Source organism: Corvus brachyrhynchos, unplaced genomic scaffold (assembly GCF_000691975.1).
Source record: "Corvus brachyrhynchos isolate BGI_N302 unplaced genomic scaffold, ASM69197v1 scaffold279, whole genome shotgun sequence".
NCBI classification, from domain to species: domain Eukaryota; kingdom Metazoa; phylum Chordata; class Aves; order Passeriformes; family Corvidae; genus Corvus; species Corvus brachyrhynchos.
In genome coordinates this window covers 4,687,999-4,710,306 of record NW_008246060.1, presented here as the reverse complement: position 1 = coordinate 4,710,306, position 22,308 = coordinate 4,687,999, and the positions used below count along the sequence as shown (strand labels likewise).

At 39.1% G+C, this 22,308-nt stretch overlaps 1 long non-coding RNA gene across 1 annotated transcript in view; it reads right to left on the bottom strand.

Annotated features, from left to right (window-relative positions):
- The window catches only part of LOC108449642, a 376,499-nt gene that overhangs the window by 319,201 nt on the left and 34,990 nt on the right, over positions 1–22,308 (bottom strand). Inside the window, exon 2 of the long non-coding RNA XR_001865894.1 lies at positions 21,407–21,468. This is a non-coding gene — a long non-coding RNA (uncharacterized LOC108449642). The remainder of the gene's footprint in view (positions 1–21,406; positions 21,469–22,308) is intronic.

Below are 22,308 nucleotides of genomic sequence, written 5' to 3'. Positions count from 1 at the left end.
ACCCCACTCCTGTACAGGTTATAGCTATAGGTTTAGGAACTCCTGTGAACTGCAGTGCTTCTTTTGCCAGATGGCTTGGAGCAAACAGCACACCAGCCCTGGGAAGGAACTGTACTATTCCCAGCTCTGCAAGATCCTGGCCTTGACTTCACCCAGTCGCTGCAGAGAGGAGACAATGGTGTCCTGCTGCACCGTGTTTTCAGTGCTTGCTTGAGTGGGGTGGGTCATTTTGGAGGTGAAGAAGCAGTAGGGAAAGGAGAAGGAAAATTATATTAAAAGTAGGCAGCAATATACAGCTGCTTCAACCAAGGTAACAGAAAACTCGTAGCTTCACTTCGTCTTTAAAATAAGTAATTAGGAACATAACTGCTAGAGAAGCATAACAAGCTTCCCATTTAGCTGGCTATTATTTTCTGCACGTGTACTTTTTTTAACGTAACCTCAGCTGGAAAAAGTCACATCCTGTTGTTAATTTACAGAAACTAAGCAGAAGCTCTGTAACAGAGGTTAATTTGGGTTTAAAACAAATGAAGTGCCACAGAATCACATACCGCTGATTAAGCTGACTAAAAGCAGTGCCTGGGACAAAGCCTAATTTTTCCTGACAAATTTTTCATCACTGGACATAGCCTTTTGTGAACTGGGATTATGCCTGTTCCAAGATCTGTCATCCAGGTCTCCAGTGTCAGGAGGGGTCCCTGTGACACATGTGAGGCACAAGGACAACCTCTCAGGATTAATTCCAACGCCTCTATATTGCAGCTGCCTGCCTTAGAGATGGCTCAGTCCCAAGGGACTCTCTGCCTGACTCTGACATTGGACGCTGCAAACTCAAAATATCAATGAATGGTAGCAGCATTGAGATTTCAGTGTATGCACAGAGGTCTTACTGTCAAAAAAATAAGTATGTCTCTGACAAATGATTCTGCCAAACCTTTAGTCCAAGCAGTGACATGTAAAAATTAACTCTCATGTCTTGCTTTTTAACCTGAAAAATGCCCACAATTTCCTACCATTATTCAAGGAATAGAGCATGGAGTTGTTCTGTCCAAACTAAGTTTGCCGCATTTTAGCACAAACTTTGTTTCAGGGGAAAGTGAGATGGAGAAGGCTGAAGTATTCAGTGCCTTTTCTGCAATAATGGTGAAGGCTGACACCTTTCCAGCGTGGTGTAATAGGCACTGACACAAGCTCATGCACAGGTCTGTGAGATTTGCAGCTTTCAGGCTACATTCAGTGAGCAAGGCTGGGGAATCAGTGGGGAAGGCAGAAGGTTTGGCCAGGCAATGCTGTGCCCCTCACATAAATAAGTAAAATACTTTCTTAGCAGCATCATTACAGCAGACTTCACTGTGAACCACGGAACTGTGGCCAGTCACTATTATCCCAGCAAATGAAGCAAGAGCAATTACCCCTAACCCCTGTAAAATATATTTAGATCATTAGAACTCATACTAATTCAGTTAATTACTTTCCCCATGAGAAACAATTTCTTCTATACCTATACTACATATGTCCTCTATTCTAGTAGCTATGGGCCCTAACACCAAAAATGATGACATTACAGCTTTATTGCAAAAAAAAAAAAAAAAAAAAAAAAAAATTCACAGTAGGAAAAAAAACCTACTCAACCCAGAAGTCAGTGGTAAAGATAACATTACATTTGACAGAATAGAACTCACTAATCAGCCAGTCTTTCCTCTTCCTGGACTCAGTCATCTTTCAAGGACTGATGTGCTCATACTGCAGAATCATAACATTGACCAAAACATTGAGACTCATGTGAGTCGTGCCGGAGGAGCACCCAGAGCACTATTAAAGTATCTAATTTCCCACAGGGCAGAGATCACTTTGTGCAAATACATTCAATACCTACCATAACAGACATTTCTTTAAAACCCTACCAAAATATACTTATGCCTAAACAAGTGAAGTTTCATGGACCAAGGCATGTACTTTCACAGAGGCTATATCCGTACTCAATTCCAGCTGAACGAAGGAGGAGCTATAACTGAATGCAGCAGTGCTCAGCACCACTGACTACACCATGGGAATCACTGAAATGTCCTGTGTGCCTTCTGTGTCTGTGTGTCCCAGCTGTGTTCCCTCTGCAAGTCCTCAGGGTGTGCCTAGCCAGATCTGCACAAACAAGGCATTCCTACCTCTCAGCATCTCTGCTGCCCTTCTCTGTATTTGCTTTCCCTATGCCATTTTTCAAGGAGTGACCAGAACTGCCTGTTGAGTTCACTGGGCAGGGAAAGCCTAGATTTATAGATGGCATAAAGATGTTTTCTATTTTGTTCTCCTTTTTTCCCCTAATAATTTTTATGAGTCTATTTGCCTTTTCAGTGTGACTGAGCACACAAATGATGTCTGCAGTGAACTACACTCAGTGACCTTAAAGAAGGTCCTTCTGAAAGGGAGTAGCTAAGGTAAAACTTACCACGGCATATGCCTTAGAAGTTATTTTTCCTGGTATCCTTATTTTACATTTATCAGCATTGGATTTCATCTGCCATTTCATCACCTAGTCATTCAGCACTGAAAAGTCATTTTGCAGCTCTTCCTAAGCAGACTTATATTGAACGACCCAGACCTTTTTCTTCAATTGTAAATATTTTTGGTTTAATCCTCAACCTCATTTTTTGCTCAGCTACAAATGCATGGAATGATGTAATTCCCGCAACATATTATCATGGAGTCCTTCTGGTAACTTTACCACTTGGCCAAAATGACCATTTATCACTGTCTTCTTTTCTGTCTTTTAAAAATGTAACTTGGTTTTTTTTTTAGAGACAAGACTACAAGACCAAGGGGAAAAAAAAAAGGAGAGTGAGGGATAAATTAATGTAATCTGGTACTCGTAAATATACCTTGGCTGGATTTAACTTTACTGCCTCTCTATCCAGAAGCTACACAACAACTGCCTAGGTAATAATTTAGTACACAACACTCCTGGGGATTAGAGTGAAGATGATCAGCTGCAAATTTACTCGAGTCCCTTTAAATAAGTGAATTCCTTTGGGAATTCATTAGCAGTTGGCCTGGTTTTAAATGCCTTAGGGTGACTTTCTTGGTCCTGTCCCTGTGGATTTACACCATTCTTTACTATTTCGTGTATTTGACCTGCACTTTTGTCTTCTCATTAATCCCATTTTCATTAAATACATACCCAATATAAGTAGGAATGACTTAAATGAAAACAGAAAGAATATTTCAGTCTTTTTACATACTTGGGCTTGTATTTCCCTTCATTTTCCTTACTTTGAGTATATTAATAAAATCTCGCTAGGGTTGTTTACATGTGTTTGGTTGGTTTTTAATTCTCTTTAGTCTTGGCCTTTCTGGCTTTCTCCCTCAGATTTTGCTTCTGAGTAGTTTTAGTTATACATTCTTTTTTTCGTTGGTGTGAGATTCCAATCCAACTTCCATGTTTAGGGCACATCTCCAGGACCACATGCACATCCTGACTACCTGTTCTAGTTCTGACTCTTCTTTGGATAATTTTTCACTCAGATAATTCTTATTCCTTTTCTTTTTTTTTTCTACAGTAAAAACAGTATACTTTAAACGTCAGAAAAACTATAATGTCAGCATGAAATATGGAAAAGGCATTGCTTTGCATTTAAAATAGGAGTGTAGAAACAAGTGAGACAAAGAAAGAAACTCTGAACCCTTTTCTGTGCTGTTTTTTCTGATGCTTCATTACTTTTTCACTTTATTTCATCCTTACAAACTGTTGTCTGCAAATCTTACTGTGAGGACCTGAAAACTCTCATTTTAAAGAGAACAAAATGGTAAACCTGTTTTTGAAATTGCATGGAGACATTAAGAAAGGATCTCCTCAATTTCTGTGAGGCTGATGAGTGACCTGCTTTGGTATTAACACTGATCCCTGTGGTGGAAATTTTTTACAGTGTTACCATATGGAAGTTCATTAGTTAGGTATTTTTTTTAAAAAAATAATTATATAGTATTTGCACTGGTAAAAATTCCTTTTTTCCAAGGAAAACAGATTGCAAGCTCAGTCCCAATTAATTCCGTTCTGTCAGACATTTGCCCATTTTTGGTATTTCATTCCAGGTCACACTGATGCAAAATTCAGAGATGCCAACTGTCCTGCATGAGAGCTGTCAGACAGATTAGCACTGCTGCACTGACACAGCTCCTGCTTTGTCAGGACTGGGAACCAGCGTGTTGAAAAATGAAGCCTCAGCTGATGCGCCTATGGGAAGAGAGCAACTGGCACTATGTGGGGTTTGGTCCTATGGGGAGTCTTGGTGCCCAAAACCATGCTGTCCAAATTATATTCCCACTATTCTCTGAAAGAAGGACCAGGATTTGTTAGCAGTATAACTCTCCTGAATTCCCCAAGACCAATTTATTCCTCCCCTCTATTAAAGAAGACTACACACGTCCCTTCATTTTCTTCTTTCATGTAATATTTATGAAATCTCTTTTTGCTTGCTCAGTTGAAACTGATTGTGATCCTTTTCTTTTTCCAAATTCTCCCTCCCCTCCGAATTCAGACTACTCACTCTAGCAATCTCAGTTACACATTGCTGTTTCACCTACTGCTTTTGTCACATCTCTGTGCTCATATGCTGACATATTGTCAATGCTTTCTCAGCTGAGCAGTGTCCCAGCTTTTATCTACGTCACAGAATGCTCTCCAAGAATTCCTGAATTAAGTCCTGTTGGATTCAGAGCAATTTAGACTTTGCAGCTCTGTCATAAAGGGTAAGATCCTAAAGTTCTTTAAATCTTTCTTGAGATGCTGGAATTCCAGGACTGTTGTTCTGTAAGTAAAATGAGGAAGAAGTCACAGTTCAACAGAACATAATTTTTAACTCTCAGAGCTTCTTTCCTCATGCTGTGTTAACTTTTCAACAGACTCACAAATTCAGACTGCTGAGGAACTATGACCCTTGTTTATTCCACCTCAGATCTGGAAATAAAACTAAAAGGATACACTTAAGGAGGATACATTTAAAACAGGCCAGTTATTTTTGACCAGTATCAAGCAGAGTGTGCAGATACTACCATACAATACAAAATCAAGGCCCATTTCACTGTATGGAGAACCTGTTACAGCACACCACTAATCTCTGCTGTAGAATTCACAGGGCAAAACAAATCCTTTTCCCTAACAGTACTTGTATTCCAGTCAAAAAATCTATTTTTAAACTGTTAGCATTAGTGTTTTGGAGCACAGAAACAGAACTTCTAAGAAGAAATGGGAGCTATAACTAAAATACAAGCAAATTACGCTACCAGCTGTATCTGTTTGCAAGTGTTACTTGCCTTAAACGTGGCTTTGAGAAAACATTCCCTAGAAAAACTTAGGAATGTCATTCTGCCACAAGAAATATGCACCATTCCTGGATTAATAATGCTTTATAGCATAGATACTTGGATCTAGTGGGGTTTTTTTCTGTTCAGACCACTGTTTCTGTTTTGCTTTGTGTAGATATGGCTATTACTATGAAGTTGTTGCTACTGCTGCTGTTGTGAAGCCCAAAGGGTTCCAGCATCAGATGAAATTTCCCAGGATAATCTCCTGGGCTCCATGAATTACTTTACATGGATTGAATTTTAAATCTCATTTGATAATGCGTGTTTTAGAGAGGAAAAAAGTGCTTTCTGGCTTAATCACAAACCACGACAAGTTAAGTGTGCCTAACAAGATTTGTCCACTTATCCAGTGTGAATAGCTGGAAAGAATTGTTCTGTTCTGCAATGGCAGCTTCAGATGTGGTTGAGAAATGGAAAAGAAAATCCACAAAAAATGATCCATGTTCTTAATGCTCACCAGTTATGGTGAAAATAGCAACTTTTGGGGTTCTCGCCCAGCATCAGGGTATTTTGGAAGACTACTGCTATGCTGTTTAAAGAGTCCTGATTTCCACTTGTGCACTGACATAGCTCTTGCCCTGGTTCAAGTTGTGCTTCATTTAAACACAAGAAAAACTCACCACTAAGAGTTCAGTATGCACAGACTGAAATGTTCAGGTTTCTGTTTTACCTGGAGATCTGTCCCTGGCAGCCTGTGAGTCAGGTTCAAGAAGGCATCATGCAAAGAGCTCAGTTGGTCACATAACTCTCCCCACTCTCCTCTCTCCAGTGTGTTCTTAGCAGCCACACAGGAGGGTGGGAGGCAACAAAAGTGTGACAGTTCCTGTGGCAAATCAGAACTGGATACCCTGCAGTGTCAGTAGCAAGGGAAACACAAAGCACATAAATGAATGAAGGTACAGTGCACAAACCAAAGAGGAAAGCTCCTTGGAGTTTTCACCAGAGCAATGTTTCTAGATGTCCTGGGCCTACCAGGTTGCAGTTGGGTAAAAAAGACAAACAAGCTGGTTCAGTTTCAGCGCTAAAGGGTGCTCACCCTTCCTGCAGTTGGCATGTTGTGACTTCCTGTAATGGTTTCAGTACCACTGATCAGAAACACATTCACTACAAATTTTGAGTCCCTCTTTAACCTCAACCTAAACTGAGTGATATTTATTTCAAAATGAAACTGAACATAACGCTGGAAGATTATGATAAAGATAAAGAAAGCAACCATAAAAATGTTAGATTGACTAAGGACACACTCCTTCTATGGAATTAGGTCTTGTCAGCCTACAGAATGAGAAGGCTTCAGCTCTCCCACTGCCATAGGGAGTCCTGCAGGCACTGGTCAGATCCTGCTCTGACTAATACCTGGAAAATGGTGAGGCAGTTTGACAAAATGCCTCTGCTGAGGTATTCACCATTTACATAACTAACAGAGCTCATTTTTCTGTCCACAAACCAATCACGAGCAAAAACCATTGCTAATAAATTTGATACTGAGTTATTCCACCAACCACCAATACAGACAAAGATTTGCAGAAACAATCCACTGCAACTAATACATCAAACAACATCTATTTGTGCTATCTGTACTCCATTTTTCACACTGATCACCTGAGCTGCCACTGCTTCTGCTTCCTAACTGGCTGGCTGTAGTTTTCTAAACAGAAACAGAGCACAAGCAACACGCTGCAGACATCTCATTCCTTCCCCAGGCACTCTCACAAGCACTTAGTCTCATAGTTCTTAAAGACTTTCAGTTGCTGTGAGCATTCTTCCACACTTGGAAATTATGTATGTCTGTTCCTGGCTACTCAGTGGAAGAAAACATCGACAAAACTGAATTGAAGGTGCTGGTATTATGCCAATGAATGCCTGACAATATTTCACTGAAGAAGGCACCCAGGGCTGTATGCTGCATAGGCTGCCTTCTCCCAGCTCACTCCTGACACTAAAAAAATTTAAACAAAAGCCTTAACTCTCCCTCAGATGCAACTATGAAGAGTATTAAACAGGTAGACATCTAGGCCAAATTCACATTAGGCATAAAGTATGCTTCATGGAAGTGTTAAAATACTTCCAAAACTGCAAGATCCATGTGTCCATACAAGAGCTGCATCACTACAAAGCCCTGAGCACAGGAACAACAACACTCCCTGCCCTCCTGCTGCCTTTTTCCTTCCATCACTAGCCCACACAGCTGCCCAGTGCTGTGCAGATTCTGGGAGAGAGTTTACTCCTGTCTCACCATCAGGTGTTCTCCATAACCTCTTCCCAGGCAGGTCTGTGTTCAGTGCTACAGCCTCAGTAAAATAAGGGGTGGATTTTATATGTGTCCAATACTGTTAGATAATCTCATTCTTCTCTTCATTCCAGTAATCAGAAAAGAAAACGAACAAAAAAATCAGCCCAAATGCAATGCAGAACACTTTGTTGAACAGCCCTAAGAGGCCAGCTCAGCAGGTAAAGCGAATAGTACATTCTGAGGACAAGGATTCAACAGCAGGTTTTAGTTCAGCGTAGCACAGCACTAAATTATGATTTCCAAAGGTATTTACATTTTTCTATCCTGTTTTCCATAAGCACAACCCAGTACAAACACATACCCCCCTTCTCTCAGACTAAAGCTTTCTCCAACTAAGCTGATTCTTTCATGATGGATTTTCTCTATGGGTCAAGACCTATCCTTAAAAAAACCTCAAACAATCCTGACTAAATAAAGCACTATTGCTGGCACTTTTGGTACTAATGTCAACAGAAAAAGGCATAAAAGGACAGATATGACAAGGAAGGAAGATGTTCCTGATGCAATAATTTTAGTTCCCTGAAATTAGGACTGGAGGAGATCACACACTCCCTGTTCACTGGGTTGATCTAAAATTAACACAGTGGACTTCACTCCTTTTAAATTTTTAAGGGTACTTGAGAGTTGAACTTCCCAATGTGTAAAAACACAATTGTTTAATAATTGAAGGCTTCAGACTAAATCAAAATTTTGAGCCAGCAGAGCTGTATTAGTTTATACCAACAAAAATCCTTTCTGAAATTACAGCTCCGAGGGTGTTTGAGCACTGTCAATATCACCAGCTGGTATCGGTGAGCAGTGGAGGAGCACTCAAGTGCAGTGCAGTTATTTCCATCCAAAGGAAATCACAGGACTGTGAACAGTGTTACTCATGTGCCTGCCTCTGTGGGACCTTCACACTGCAGGGGCACTAGAACCAGGAACAAAACACCTGGTAAGAACCAGACAGCTTCACATATCACCAAAGATGAGTAAAATATATTTAATCCTTCTTCTATATAGTTTCATTATATAGAGCCTGAATTCTTTGCACTACAGTTCTGGCACTGGGCAGTCAGTATGAAATTATGTAACCAAAATGCATCAGAAGTGAACACCTGAGATTTATCTCACATCTCAATCCTTACTCTGACATAGCACTTGTGACCTTCTCATTACGTTGTGCTTGTGCATATCTAAGTGTAACAGAAAGGGTGAATAATAAGAAAATACTGCTCAGTGAAACAAAATTAGTGTCCACATACACCAGGAAAGGGTACAGGGTAATAGCAGTTTTAATTCCCTGTTTAGGAAATGCAGCAGTGCATGGAATGTATCACTAGCAGCTTATAGTAAAACATTTTATTCTCTGTCAAGATAAAGGTGAGTGCTAATGACTGTGACTAAATCTTGACAGGCAAATGATCCCTTCTCCTTGTAAGAGCCTGTCATGTAATGAGCAATCAGAGCAGCTGAGCAGCAATTACATACATTGCACTAAAAGCATTTCTGATGGACTAGAGGGTATTGAAGCAGAAACATGATGTAATTATTTTCCCTTACCTTTACATTGGACATGCAATTCCCATGGTTTTTTTCTGTTTAGGTTTTGTGTTTGTTTTGTTTTTAATTAAATCAAAACCCAGAAGCCTTAAAAGATTTTTTTTTCCTTTCTTTTAACTTTAGGTGTTCTTTCCTGCTTTTAATTAACACTTATTTAGCTTAAGACAGAAGACAGGTGTTACATAGTACATATTTCCTTGTGTGCTTTTAGGGCAGGCCCTGGAAGCATGGAGAATGATGCAGGCTTCTGTGCAATCAGGATCTGATGTGGAAGGAGCAACCAAGTGCCAGTACACATAGCAATGCCAAATGCTTTTGATTAAGCTAAATCAAAGTGTGAGAAACGTCCATGTTGTTCTAACATGTTCTCTGAAATATTGTGGGAAGAAGGAAAGAAAAAAAATTCCAAGGTGGAACAGGAATTTGGACATTTATTCAAGCTGATAGTGTTCTGAATTTCCAATGAGGGAATGAAGCAACGGGCAGAACAAGATTCTTGAAGCATAGATAATGTTCAGTCTCCAGACTGACTAATCTTTCCAGATCAACAAGTCCTTCTAGTACTATTGATGTGCTGCTCTATTTATGAGCACAAATCCAGTTTTCAAGTAACCTAAATTAATACAAAAAGGTAATGCTTCAATATCAATTAAGATGCTATTTTACATATGGAGATAGATTTATCTAAACCATGCTCAAAACTAACACAAGAGAAGGTGGTTTATAAGTTCTTTGAATCTGCTGCCTGAATGCTGTTTATACATATATATATATATATATATATGGGGGTTATTCTACCACAGTGGCAAATTCCAAAAATCCACCTGAGCACTCCGATCTGCGCTCACCATCAGCAAGATACTACTCTTGAATAAAAATTTATGCTACATTCACATACAGAGCTTACAAATATATAACGCTCCTGCATAAGTCCAATTTCTGAATTCCGGCCCTCAAACGCCACAGCAGAACTTAAAACAATATATAAAGCGAACAGAGCCATAATGTCTGCTGGTTTCCTATAGCTCTGATGTGCTTCTCTGGTACATGATTAATTCAAGTTCTATAAAGGTTTGGGAAGGCTCTCTGGAATCATTACAAATCCCAATTTGTGCTGCACACTATTGCCAAATGTCATAACTTTACATCATGGCTGTCTATTTCCACGCAGCATTCCCACTCCTTCAAAAATATTCCCTGTCCTCTCTAATTCTTTAACAACCTTGCTACTCACCCTACACCTCACAGAAGCTGCTGCTTCCCCGAGCATTCCAAGATTTGGGAAGATACAGCTTTTCACTTGGAATAAAGAGGATTTTTTTTTTTTTTTTTTATGTATTTCAGCATGTGCTTTTGTTCACATAATTTCTGATCTTTCACTTCTTGAGGGAAGCATTCATAAAAATCAAATCTGCTGATTTCCATCATGGGCACATCGAGTGTGATTTCAGTGTCTAATATTTTAATACAATAAGAATACATACATCAGTGTACATATAAAAATGCCATAACTGCACATTTTTCCCAACTTTCCTTCGATGCTGCAGAATTACACCTATATTTCTTTTACAGAAATGATACAAATGTATTTTGCAACAGGAACAGCTGCAAGTCCACCAGCTCTGCGGTAACTTGACTGTTGGTCAATTTATATGGTCCCATATATTTTTTCCTAGACTTGAAAATCTCTTGTCTCTTATGGAGGTTAAAACTGGTAGTGGAAAAGGTAAAGTGGAGAACTTAATCTCTAGCTTTCCATGGAAGAGCAGCTGTGAGAGGATTATTCATCAAACAGTAAAACTCACGGGGGCTGTCAAGTTATGGATGCCTCCCCCTGTGCATATTCTTCAAAATCAAAGTTTTGGCAATTTCATCAAAATTTTGCTCCTTTAATCTAGAAATAAAAGTTTTCTTGGGGTGTTGTTTCGTTTTGCTTTTAACAGATAGAATCTACTTATACATAAAATTTTCTAGCATTGAGCTCAATTGCTACCACAGCACATAATTAAACAGGTTAAAAAATAGGGAAACAGATGAATTAAGCAAGTTTCTCCAAAGCCCAAACCACAAGTTCTATTGTTTTAACAAATTCAGTTTTGCCTTTCTCTGAACTCCTGTACTACACTTATGTGTTGTTGGTTTTTTTTTTCTGTAGGACATTGTTTAAAAAAAAAAATTAAAAATTAGGTATTCAAGCACACTTTTGCATGTTTCTGTAAAACATTAAATGCTAATTACAGTACAACTAGAGCACTACACTCTGCTGACCTGATGAAATGAACCACAGAATTAATTGGGACCACTTTGCTGATCTTTTCTCCATCAGATAAAGATTATTTGACCCAAACAATTTTTACCTGCCAATTAGAGCACTTTTCTGGATTTAGATTTCGCTGCTATTAAAGTCAAGAGGATTCATAACTTTTTCCCTCAATATGATTAAGCCATTTTTTAATCTTTTCAGAGTAACACAATCACTTGCAATCATCAGAAAGAGAAAAGGAAATTGAGAGATAATGACAGGAAGAAGAGGCAAAGGGAGAAAGTACTGTGATCCATATGGCACCAAAGCAGATTTGATACTAATTAATAAGGCTTTATCTGTAATCTGTTTAACTCCCCATTCTGCAAATTGCCCAAGTAATTTGTTTTGATCTCTTAATTCTGTGCTTACTAAGTCATTTTTTTATTTCTTCTGGTCTCCAAAATTAATAATCTATATTGCAGGAGAGAGTGTTTTTTGAAGAAAAAGATAGGGGCTACTATTGCAAGCAGCAAAGAACCCAGGAATACTTCCCAACTTTGGGGTCTTAATTTCCTGTCAAAAGGTGGTTATCTGCTGCCCAGAACATCTAGTTTCCATTGGAAAACCTGGACAGGGAAATAGAGTCCTTCAGAGGGCTCCAGTCAATATGACCATGGAGGCAGGACAAAGGGTGAACTGTCCGACCACAGCACACGCATGGCCTTACTTCACCAAATCTGTGAAGAACCAGGGCCCTCCAAGGCTCTTAGAAGAGCAAAACAGCCTGAGATAGGAGATAAAATAGGGTCTAAGGAGTCATCAGAGTCTGCCTAGTTTTATTCCATTACCAGAGACAAGAAAACAGAACAGTAAGAAATGGCAACTCTTGTTCTCTCTACTGTTTTGTTTTTGGTTTTTTTTTTGGCGGGAGGGGGGAGTTTTGTTTGTTTGGGGTTTTTTTTGTTTTGTTTGGGGGTTTTTTTGTTTTGGGGTTTTGTTTGTTTGGGGGGTTTTTTGTTTTGCTTTGGGGGTTTTGTTTGTTTGGAGTTTTGTTTTGTTTTTTTGAGAGGGAGGGAGCCAGGAAGGAAAGAGGGGTGCACCTTTCCAAGCATACCTAGTGCAATTTGGCAGCACAGTCAACGCATTGTACTGGCCTTGAAACAACAGGCAAAGAGAACCACAGCTCTAAACGGCAGAAAGCTGAGGATTTAAGGGACTCTTGGAGTGTGCTGGCATTTCTGCAGGGAGATAAAGATGCAGGCTCCTGTAGAGCACCATCAACCTGCACTTCTGATGGGAAGCATGAATTAGAGGGTGTGAATCACTTTTCTACTGACACATACCCAATGAACAATCAAAACATTTCATAGAAAACATGAGCCTGAAAATCTAAAGATCTTCTTGTGTGCCTGCCGTGAGTAATAATCCATACAGTTAGCAGATACATGCTTCCTGCTCACACATAGCTCACGCAGTCCTCATGGCTATTGCAGTCTCTAAATCTAAGTCTCCTGCACTAAATAACCATAATTACTTCCCTCAGAGATAACAGGCAGCTCAAAAGCACCAAAGCTTTTGTTGCTGGAACTTTGCCACAGGTGCCATAAAAGAACTGCACACAATGCATTACTTATGAATGCTGACATTCCTTTATCTGTTCTGGTGTATTTATTTTTGTACTTGGAGCAATAGCTCCAAGGAAGAGATGATTAATTCTAGGTTATAGTGAAGGACTGTTTATGATATACAAGCCAACTCTGTAGTAGTGAAACTAGCCCCAAAACCTGTTTATTGAAAATGGTATTTAATAATGCATTTAGCTCCCTGCTATCTCATCAGTTCCAAACAGGTTTTAGAAAGGTATATCTCTTAATTTTTTCCCCTTCTGACCAATGCTGCTCTTGTACCAACATAATCACAGTCCTCATCAATACTTTCAGTGAAGCAGCAGAAGCAAGCACCTCTCCCCTCCTGTTGTTTTGCTGTCTGTACTGCTCACATATCTTTCACAGTTAAGCAACTCATTACTGCAAACTTTGAGGGACTTATTCCTGCAAACTTTTTCTGACAGTTAGAATGCAGCAAGGCTTGCAGTAGTGTTTGGTGTGACTGATCTGAGCCACAAGAGCTGAAGCATTGAATAGCAAGCAGTGATCCCAGGAAGACAAAGCAGCCTTGACACTTCAAGGCTGGACTTCAATATTTCCCATTGGGACTCTGAGGAGCTTTTAGTCTTGGGCTTGATTGGTTGCCTAGCACAGATGGTTTTCCACCTTCCTCAGAATTATCTGGTTCCAGATGCTCTCTTGCTTGCTAAGGATCCAGACTATGCTTAATGCATCATGCAAAATAGTTTCCATAATGATCACCTTTTAGTTTTAAAGGCACACAATGAGATAATGATTTGGAATCAAACCCACAACACCTCTCTTAGACTGTCCCTTCACTGTTACAAGTTGGCAGCTCTGGGAACAATTTGACAGGAAAGAGATTGACCAAGGGATCCATGTGTTATGGCAGCTCATGTGTGACCACAGGAACAGGAATACACCAATTCAAGCCAGCAGGGAGATTGCTGTGGGTTTGTCCCCCACTGCCCTGGAAGGCAGGCAAAGCAAAGCAGAGGTGACTGATTCACTGTCACATTACCTGGCTCTCAGTCATCCAGTCACAGCTCTGAGTCACTGCTGCTGAGCCTTCATCTACCAAAAACAAGAGATACAAGATGTGAAAGGGGTGTAATTTGAGGGTCTCATTTTCATGTGGCCTGTACTAATACAGTAGATTTCAGAAGCAGGTTTAATTAGAACAGTAAAATCAATTTAGGAGAAGCTGTAAACTGTTTGAGCACTGCAGTCAATTGAACAAAGTTCTACGTATTTTTTTAACAATATAAAGGGTTCGAAAAAAAGAAAGAGAAACAACCTCCAGACCTGAAAGTTGACAGTGAATAGTTAAAATCAATTAGCTGGGGTGGCTCCTCTCTTTAAAATGTTATAGGTCCAGAAATGGACATGGCCAGTGCCTTTGAGGAATGTAAAAATGCCACAGGATTAAAATGTGATGCCAAAATTTCCTTTCCCACATGTTTTTTCCTCCTCAGCAGCTAATACATACTGCTCATTTTATTTACTATTGTACACAGAGGATTAGTTCTGCATTTGATTGTCCCATTTGGTGTAAAGATAATAGATTTATATTTCATTATATCTTGGCTATCTAGCTCTACAGAGAGTAGTTTTGCTAAATTCTATTGCATCTACAGTTTAATGGCTTTAATAAAATTTTTTTTAAAAGGCAAGCTAAGTAGTCTTATTTACTTTTTTTTTAAGAGCAAGAACTAGAACCAAACCTCCTCCTCCTGGCACCAACTTAACACAGCTAATCCAACCCTTTTTTTGTATTTTCAGCCTTTTAGAAATCAGCACCTATTCCAGCTTCTTTCCTTCTTAAAACAAGTGAAAAGAATGTTGGCATATGGCTGAATAAAGACAACCACTACAGTAAGGACTTCCTTCCTGTGCCCAGGGAAATCTTACTGGCAAATTTGGATCACTGAAGAATCTCTTCACAGAAAGAGACTGAAGCTTTAGCAAAAGTGTGGTGACTACAGCCAGCAGAACACTATTCTGCCACAGAAAATGGATCCAATTTGGGGTCAATACAATTTCAAGAAGTTTTCAAATGTCCACAATACTTGCATCTTTTTCAAGCTCTTTCCTGGAGATTGCTATTAGGCCTCACGCTCAGTGTAAACCTACCCACCTCCTCTCGTACAAATTGCTTAATTCACAACTCACCCAACCTCATTTGGCTAAAAAAGAACATAAAAAGCATTTGCCTTCCATTAGGCACAGCAAAATCACCAGCCCTGCAGTCAGCTAATGCACTGATGGGCCAGGAAGGTGATAGAGATTATAAAAGACAGACAACATTACCAAGCCAGATACAATGAATATAGGTATACAGGACCTAAGAAAGACAAAATCCCAGGAAAATAGACATTTCATATAAATTCTTTAGTGATACCTTGAAAGATACTGAGAAATTGCAGCACCTCTAAAAATTATTAGCATCATGTAGGTAGCATTGTTTTACTCTTACAGTAGCAAGCACGCCATTTAAATAATATTTGTCATTTATACAATGCCACAGCACAAGTGCTGCTATTCAATTCACAGAAAGATATAGTGCAGAAACAACTTTTTCCTTCACTTCAATATTGTCTACATAATGTCAAACATTTCCTACTGTCCCCATTGAGCAGCAAATACACACAAAAAGCCTCACATCCTAAGTTGAGTGTGACTCTGTAAATATCACTTGGAATTTTTTTCATAGTATTCAAGCCATGAAGACTGATCACACTCCATTTCTTTTAAATTATTTCTACAAAGCACCTTTTTTTTTTTTAAGAAGTAATGAAAAAATAACACATTTATGCCCCACTGCAGCACACTATCCAACTTAATGTCTACTTATTGTGAAGATCCAGGTACCTCTGAACCTAACGTTAAGAAAAAAAATAATCTGACACTTTTTTAAAATGTGTCAATTCTCAAGCAATTGCATGTGTATCAAACTCCATTTCTATTACATAACTAGAAAGCAAGTAGCTAATAAACCTTTCCACATAGACCTGGATATTACCTTTGAAAGAGTAAGCAACTACAAGAAACATCCCATACTTGGCTTTCAGGAGTGTCTAAATATCTGTGACCATAATTTTGAAGCCACAACATTTAAAAAAAGAACTAAAACCCCCCAACTTTCATCCATATGAAGATAGAGTGTACAAAAGTTTCTCACTGTGCCTGGATTTCAGAGGGTTTCACAAGCAAGTGGTCAAATGCCAGGCACAACCTCTCAGAAGGTTTCTCTGCCCTCACCTGGGATACAAAGCTTCCTCTGAAAATGAGTCCCTTCAAGTGAGCTTCATTACTCACTTCACTGCAAGACCACTGCATTGACAAGATATTCCAAACATTCTATGGAAATGAACTGTTTCATCACTAAACATTTTCTGGACGCGACTTTGCAGAGGAGAGGTTGCTCGCTTATTGAGGACACAGCAGTCTAAAGCATTCCTGTGATAGCTGAGGAGCTGCACTGTGTTGTAGGAGTGCTGCACTGGCAAATACCAGCCAGCCAAGGGGCTCACCTCAGAAAATACTTGCAGTGATTTTCTGAAATGCCAGATTTGAAAGAGGACCATAACAATGAGTACATATAGCCTGAGGCTCACTTTATCTGAAGTCCTGTTTCAGCAAGGGCCATTGATGTTCTGTCATATTCAAGGCACGGTCATAACATTATCTGCAGCAGTGGGGGACTTTTTTATAAGCAGTTTTAGTGCTCACTGACAGGGTACCTCAGCTGAAGTGCAGTTCCACTGCACAGCTCAGTGAGCACAGATACTCTCATCACCTCCATGTATTGCTTGTGCTTAAGCAGCAAAGAGTTCCTCAGGTCCATTATTTGTCACAACCATGTGCCTCTTCTGAGAACAGTCCTCTGGGAAGGCAGCTTGTGGCTTTAAGAGCAAGGAAGTGCATTATCTCACCCTGAAAAGGTGGGCCTGTGGATATGCTTCTGCTTTTGTTTCCAGCCACCTGGGAATATTAGAAAGTTATTTTGCCTGCAAACAGATCTGACTAATATTCCAGCCAGCCTCTGCCTTTAAGCTGTTGTTTGCTGCTTATTGGATAACATAGCAGGATGACACCTGGCAGAGCATTGAGTGCTTTCACCAGTCTTCAGGATTCCTTCCCTCTTTCCAAAAGCACCAAAGCTTAATGTTACCAGTATTCCTCCTATTCCTTTCCAAGTACTCCTACTGCTTTGCCAAGAGATGAAATATCCTGATGAACTCATTCTCATCTCCACTTATGGACAATAAAAGCTTTACCTAAGCATTTAGTCAGAAGTCTACCACAAGGATTACAATGTACACTGCTAACACCAGTAGAATAATAGAGTTTAAAAAAAAAAAAGCAACCAGAAGTAAGAAATTCTTTTATTGCAGACAATAGCAGAGACAGCTCAAGCCTGCAACCACAATTTTCCCCCAATCACAATTACTTCAATGATTTCACCTCAGCCTATCTCTCTGCCCTTCCCACTGTCACTCAGTAAGAATGACGTGCACTTGCAGAACTAAAACCAATCTCAAGTAGCAAACCTAAGCATTTACCTGCCTCTTGTTTTATACAATTTGCAGGACTGAAACAAAAGAGCAGCTCTCGTTCAGTCTGGTCGTCTCAAACACAATTTTAACTGGGAGTTTTACAGGACACCTAAAAGGTCCCCTCTCACACCTTGGAGAGATGAAACAGCTGCAAAAGTACAGATATGACTAGTGAAAGTTCATGGACCACAGAGCTGAATAGACTGAGATACCTCTTTTTTCTGAAACAAAACTATAATAGAAACAAAACATTTATTCTCACATCTTTGGAAAGTAGCATCAACCTTCTCTACAGAAACTAAAAAACAGTAAGGATTTCTTTTTATTCAAGATATCTTCTCTTTCAGCTAGCTAAGACCTCTGGAGAAACATTAGATGAATAAATCATTATCCAATAGAAAGCCTGCTTATGGAAATTAGATAACTTTATAGAAACTTTTATGACAGCAGATTTGCACTTCAACAGAAGCATCCTGACTTTGATTTATTTAGGTAAGCTGTATTTATTAGTTTCTTGTGTTTGTCATTTAAATGAAACAACAGTTTAGCCACTTAAACTCTTTCTGAGGGAGGGTTTTCAGAAGCCCTTGACATAAGCCTACTTTTCTTTTGCTGTACCAAATATAAACTTTACTCTAATGTGTAAGAGTAGTTGAATATGGCTAAAAATATCAAAGAGTGTGTGACTGGCCATAAATCAATTAAAATCCATCTAATTAGATGAGAGCTCTCAAAATAAAAATTTAACAGTTCAATAAGTATTGTTAAGAGACTGTTTTAAGTGTGAATGGCAAAGTGATTGCTTAATGAACATCTATTTTAAAATGTTGTCAATAACTTGATAAAATGCTATCCATAAAATTGTTACCATGAAGACTACAGGTGACTAAAAAGTGGAGTGGTAAACAATGAAGCATCACAAAGAGATTGCAGTCAGGCAGCCTCTGACCCATGAGTGACAGGGGACAGGGGCACAACTCAACACAGAGACACAAGGAGGGCAGGGATGAAGTTTAACATGAGAACAAAACATGGACAAAGTAGGTTTTTTCATGCCTCACCCCTGGCTTTGCAGCCCTTAATCTGACACTAAAGAGGAGAAGAGCAGGATGGAAAGGAGCAAAGTTTACCATCAAGGCTACTGATCTACTGTGCAGTGCTGTCCCCAAGTCCACTGGAATATCAAGCTGTCACTGATCCCAAGAGGATGTAATCAAATGGAGACAGAGAGAACAGACGGCATCACAATCTCCATCATGTTTTGCCAAACTTTAATCACTGTATGAAACTCGCATCCCTGCTACCAACTTTTTTCACATCTTCCTCCCTTCAGTTCCCTCTTTGCCTGCTTTCAAAAGGCTCTACACCCAAGATTGTATCTTTTGAAATACTGCTGTAGACCTGTGACCAAAACCACAGATATAACAAATCTTTAAATACCTCAGATGGTGATACAGGTTTCCAATGTCTTGAAGTTTCTGATAACAGCAACTATTCGTGCCTATCTTTCTTCAGCAGTGAAGGTGCAGCTAAGGGCAGAATTTTCATAGCCAATTTACATGTATCAGACATTCAAAAATTGAAAACTGAGCACAGACTGTGACAGCTTGAAAGAGCTACACACTCTAAAGCAAAGAAACACTGAGATGTAAAGTATTTCCATTTTGTACTTGTCTACAGAAAAAGTCTTCTTGGAATGCTGCGTATAGTTCTGATGCACAGCTTTTAATAAGAATGTGGAAGAATTGAAAATATTTATAAAGCAACAAAACCATAATAATTACTTAAGATTTTGAATGGAAAATCTCCAAATGTTGTTTATCCTAGAGGTGTGGCTAGGGGAAGGTTTCATCATGTTGTAACAGGAATCTTCAGGGACAGCAGAATCTGATGGCAGAGAAAGCTCTTCAGTGTCATAATGAAAGAGAGAACAAGGCTGCAATACCTGAACCTGAAGACAGGCATATTCAGATAAGAAGTAAGAGATACATTTGTTATGGTAAGGTTCATTAATAGGTTACCCAGAATTCTCCATCTCTGCACACTTTGAAATCACACTTGAATAGGTTTAAACACAGCACCTGGTCTAATTCAAACAAAGGTATTGGATTGAAAACCAGCATGCAGGAGAGGTCAGGGCTCACAAAATAATCACTGTAGTAATTTACAGCCTTAATTTATACAAACCTGTGGCTTATTTCTCACCTTAATTCTGAGACATGGTCAGAAGAGTTACAAACTAAATTAGCTCTTTTACATTCAGTCACATGGCCATATGTCCCTATGCTTTCCATGCCAAAAATGCAGTCATTTGCCTAAAAATCTGATTTCTAACTGTACATGCAAGCTAAATTACCCTGCTTGCTGTGTGTGCTCCTTCTAATTAACATCACAGAACATAAATTATACCTATAAGAAAGGAGCATATATCAAGTCAAAAGAAAACAAGGGTAAAATTAAAACAGGGACATAACGTTTTGTAAAGACCATTCTTCATTAACCAGGGGAAAAAAAAAAAGGGCCAAAATAACTGAGAGACACAGTTTTCCATACTATTTTGAGACATATAAAAGTTTGCCTTAATATCCTATTTTGTAGTGAAGACTTATGGGGTCTTTGGCATTAAAAAAAAAAAAAAAAAAAAATCTTGTGAAAGAGATGAATAATGGAATAAGAAAATACATCCAGTGATTGTTACTCTAGACTCTGCCTGCAGATTTGCATCACAATTTTAGAAAAGATTGTAAAAGGAATATCAACCATGATTTTTCTAGTTTCTTTTTCAACTCCCAGCACTGTACTTGTTCTGACAACACCACAGAGTGAATTAAATTAGGCTTCCCTCCACACCCACTCACACTGAATTGCAGCCTTTTCTTTGTCTACATGCAGACAAGGTCAACATAGACTAAGATCCACTTCAAACCTGTACAGCCCAAAACCAGGTGAAAGAACCCAAAATGACAAAAGATGCAGATGTATTTAGCCATTTTCAGGTTCATAAGAACTGAAGGTAAATTTAAAGGTTAAAAAGGCTAAATTAAGTCACTGTTTTGGACCTCAAAACCTAAACCATGCTGGAAACCTACTGAGCCAGGGAAAGGATGAATACAGACAAAGCCAGGAACTGGGAATCTGAACACATTTCAAAGGCTACCTTGTGGCTTTAGCAAGCCATCAGCATTCTGGTTTATGCTGTCACCCCCACAGCATTCTGCATCCTTCTATTGGTACTTTCAATTTAGCAAGCTAAAGCAGAACTCAAAAAACCACATTATAACAAATTATCCTGGTGAGACAAGCATTTATATAGGCACAGCTTCCAAGTATGGATGAAGTTAAATTAAATGTAACACTGATACAATTCTCTGTGTGAGACAATCTGTTTGTGACTCAAGTTCCTTTGCATTGAGGCAGTTCTGGGGCATTTTGATGTTACTACTGCAACATGACAAAACAGTATTTTATCTATTATCCCACACATGGCAGAACCTTGATATCTGCAGGAACAGTTTGCATCCCGTGCTTTTCCAACTATTTGCAATCTGCCTTTTTGTGTTCATTAGTGGAACACTTACCTTTCAGTCAGACATCTTCCTAATACAAAGATTTAACAATAAACATAAGCCTCACTGAATTCACTTGGAACAGTGAAAAGGCAAGGAAAAAATACAAACATTTCCAACACTCAAAATCCAGCAGCATGTCCAAAACTGTAACAAAGTGGTTTCTCTTCAAAAATTGACTTCTCCTATGACTTTAGCTCATGTAAGTCACAAAGCAGTACCTTGTTTGAGCTGATGTCAGTCAGCCTCTGGTTGACTCATCCATACACAGCTTTCTTCCCACCTACAAAAAAAAAAAAACCACCAACAACAAAAAAGACAATTCTTTAAAACCATTTCCCCCATGGCCTGTCAGAAATATGCTTAGCTAACATTAGGAACCACACCCCCCACCCCCCCCCCCCCCCCCCCATAGCCACAGCTGAGAACACCAATATCTATACTTTAAAAGCCTGCAAATAAAGCAAGAGTGAAAGAAACCTGTAAAAAGTTTCCTGGTGAACAATCTGAGGAAAGGGAAAGTTTAAAAAGCCTTGCACAGTGCTTCTAAAATAATGCAAGCATGCATTGCCATTCCTTTCCTGTCCAGAAGGATTTAGGGATATACTAAAACACCAGCCAGAGAAGCAGAACTTTTTATTTAGGCACAGCGTTTTAATTGTGTTAACAAAACCAGGCAGATGTATAGTCTGAAACAAATTTTTGTACTATAGGGTATCAGAAGCTCTTTAAAAATTAATCTGTTCTCTTCTGAAATAGCTGCTGTCCCAAAAGGTCAGTAACTAACTGCATATTATTGTCACTACTAACTTTAATGAAACCAGATTTTCTCTAAGTAGCACCAATAAGCACTAATTGACTCAATCTACAGAGATAAGAGCAAAATGCACCTCATCTTAACTTTGCAGTGGGGCAACACATTGATTATTCCAAAAGTTCACCTCTTTTCCAAACTTACAAAAGCAAGTAACTGAAGCCAGAGTCTCTAAACAAGATGAAATGTCTAAACACACACAGTGAAAAACAAAGAATAGAAAATGTTGAAGATGAATTGTGCTCCTGATGTGATTATAATTGTAGTTTGCAGAGAGAAGCAACAGACTAGATCAGTTCTTTCCTTCCT